Source organism: Callorhinus ursinus, unplaced genomic scaffold (genome assembly GCF_003265705.2).
Source record: "Callorhinus ursinus isolate GAN/ISIS: 27379988/994484 unplaced genomic scaffold, GSC_fseal_2.0 scaffold4, whole genome shotgun sequence".
Classification (NCBI taxonomy): Eukaryota; Metazoa; Chordata; class Mammalia; order Carnivora; family Otariidae; genus Callorhinus; species Callorhinus ursinus.
In genome coordinates this window covers 62,109,292-62,112,060 of record NW_027397066.1, presented here as the reverse complement: position 1 = coordinate 62,112,060, position 2,769 = coordinate 62,109,292, and the positions used below count along the sequence as shown (strand labels likewise).

General features: G+C 38.8%; 1 pseudogene; it reads right to left on the bottom strand.

The window, feature by feature from the left end:
- Positions 1-510: 510 nt before the first annotated feature.
- LOC112835792 (ubiquitin-conjugating enzyme E2 N-like) lies at positions 511-1,142 on the bottom strand (annotated as a pseudogene).
- Positions 1,143-2,769: the final 1,627 nt, after the last annotated feature.

Genomic DNA, 2,769 nt, shown 5'->3' with positions numbered 1-2,769 from the left:
TAAAACATAAGATTTAAAGAAGTTTCCAGACAAGCCATGCAAAATGGTCACAAGCTTTTTCTTGAAGGAAGGATTCTACACTTGACAGCAAGTCACAATGTTATTAGTGAGGGCTGTGATGTTTGTTTAATGTTCCCATTTTGGTTCAAACAATCAAGCTTGTCCATCTACAGCGTCTAAATAAAGTTAGACTTGGCTAGAGAGCATATTCTAAAGAACTGGTTAGCTGCTTTTAACCAATGCAATTAAATCACCATAAAAAGGGGGAAAGGAGCCCATAAAATTAAAATAAAACTACCTCTCCCCCTCAAAAAAAGTAATAAAGAAAAACACCCACACTCCTGCAGCTAACCCTGACAACTACCTTCATTCACAGTGCTTTATACTCAAACCATGATGGGGAAATGAATAAAAGCAGAGAAGGGCCACTGCTTTTAAACGTTTCACAACAATCCAGATGGTACTTCTAGCCTCTGCTCATGCTTTACAACAGTGAATCAGGACAAGACATAGGTTTGCTAATGTGCATTTAATCACCAAAGGACTGAAGATGTCTGGGCTTTTATTCTGTAATGTTTCTAAGACTGTGTACATTAAATGCAAACAAAAAAGGAAGAAGTCTTGGCAGAACAGGAGAACAGGAGAACTTGATGATCAGATCGATTTTAAATATTATTCATGGCATATAGCCTAGTCCATGCTCTAGCTGTTTCTATGGCTTGGGCTTCGTTGGTCTTCCACTGCTCCACTACATCATTTGCTAATGGATCATCTGGATTGGGAGCACTTAACAAAGCCTGGATCGATAGCAGAACTGTGTGGATCCGCAGTGCTAGGGACCACTTATCTTTCAAAATATCTAAACATATTCTTCCCAACTTGTCTACATTAGGATGATAAATTTTGGTCATGAAACGTACTTTAGGGGCTGCCATCGGGTATTCTTCTGGTAGGAATAGTTCAAGCTTAAAAGTCCCTCCCTCAAAGGGGGAATCCTAGGGGCCAGCAGTGACCACATGAAAATAACGGGCGTTGCTCTCATCTGGTTCTGCTTTAATGCCAGGAACTGGTTCTGCCAGCAAACGCTGGGTTTCCTTGATAATCCTGTGGGGCAGCCCGGCCATCTTGTCAGATCCCGAGTTCGGCCTCTGGTCTCAACCCTTTCAATATTTCTTGTAGGGCTGGTTTGGTGTTTTCAAATTCCTTTACTTTTTGTTTGTCCTGGAAGCTTTTTATCTCTCCTATTTTCAATGACAGCCTAGCTGGATATAGTATTCTTGGCTGCATATTTTTCTCATTTAGTGCTCTGAATATATCATGCCAGTACTCTCTGGCCTGCCAGTTCTCTGTGGATAGGTCTGTTGCCAATCTAATGTTTCTACCATTGTAGGTTACAGAACACTTATCCCGAGCTGCTTTCAGGATTTTCTCTTTGTCTCAGAGACTCGGAAGTTTTACTATTAGATACCGGGGTTTTGAGCTATTTTTATTGATTTTGAGGGGGGGGTTCTCTGTGCCTCCTGGATTTTGATGCCTGTTGCCTTCCCCAAATTAGGGAAGTTCTCTGCTATAATTTGCTCCAATATGCCTTCTGCCCATCTCTCTTTCTTCTTTTTCTGGGATCCCAATTATTCTAATGTTGTTTCATCTTATGGTATCACTTATGTCTCGAATTCTGCCCTCATGATCCAGTAGTTGTTTATCTCTCTTTTTCTCAGCTTCTTTATTTTCCATCATTTGGTCTTCTATATCACTAATTCTCTCTTCTGCCTCATTTATCCTAGCAGTTACAGCTTCCATTTTTTATTGCACCTCATTAATAGCCTTTTTGCTTTCAACTTGGTTAGATTTTAGTTCTTTTATTTCTCTAGAAATGGTTTCTCTAATAACTTCCATGCTTTTTTCAAGCCCAGCTAGTATCTTTAAAATCATCATTCTGAACTCTAGTTCCAACATCTTACTAATGTCTGTATTGATTAGATCCCTGGCAGTCGGTACTGCCTCTTGTTCTTTTTTTTGAGGTGATTTTTTCCGTCTTGTCATTTTGTCCAGAGGAGAATAGATGAATGAGAGAACAAAATGCTAACAGGGTAACAATAACCCCAGAAAAATATACACTAAACAAATCAGAAGAGACCTGAAACTGGGGGAAAAGAAAGGGAAAGAAAGAAAAAAGAAAGAAAAAAAGAAAAAGATAAAGATAAAAAAAAACCAAACCAGAATGTGATCAAATATGATCAGACTGGTGCATAGAAGAGTGCCACACAGTAGATTTTGGGTATATTTTGGTCTGTTAGAAGAAAGTGCTTCCCAAAATTTTAAAGAAAGAAAAACTTATATATGTATAAAATATTAGTAAATATGATGAAGGAATGGAATATGACTGTAATGAGGAAAATTATTAAGGATTTTATAAAAAGAACTGATAAGATAAGAAGTTGGTTGAAAAAAGAAAGAAGAGGATTTAAAAAAAAGAAAAAATGGAGAGAATGTGATCAGGCAGGAGACTAGAACAAAGCTGTACACCAGAGATTTAGGGTATATTTTGGTCTGTTAGAAGAAACTGTATCCCAAAATTTTATTTTATTATTTTTTTAAACTTTTTATTTATTTATTCATGAGAGAGAGAGAGAGAGAGAGAGAGAGGCAGAGGGAGAAGCAGGCTCCCAAGGAGCAGGGAGCCTGATGTGGGACTCGATCCCAGGACCCCGGGATCATGACCTGAGCCGAAGGCAGACGCTTAACCATCTGAGCCACCCAGGCGCCCAG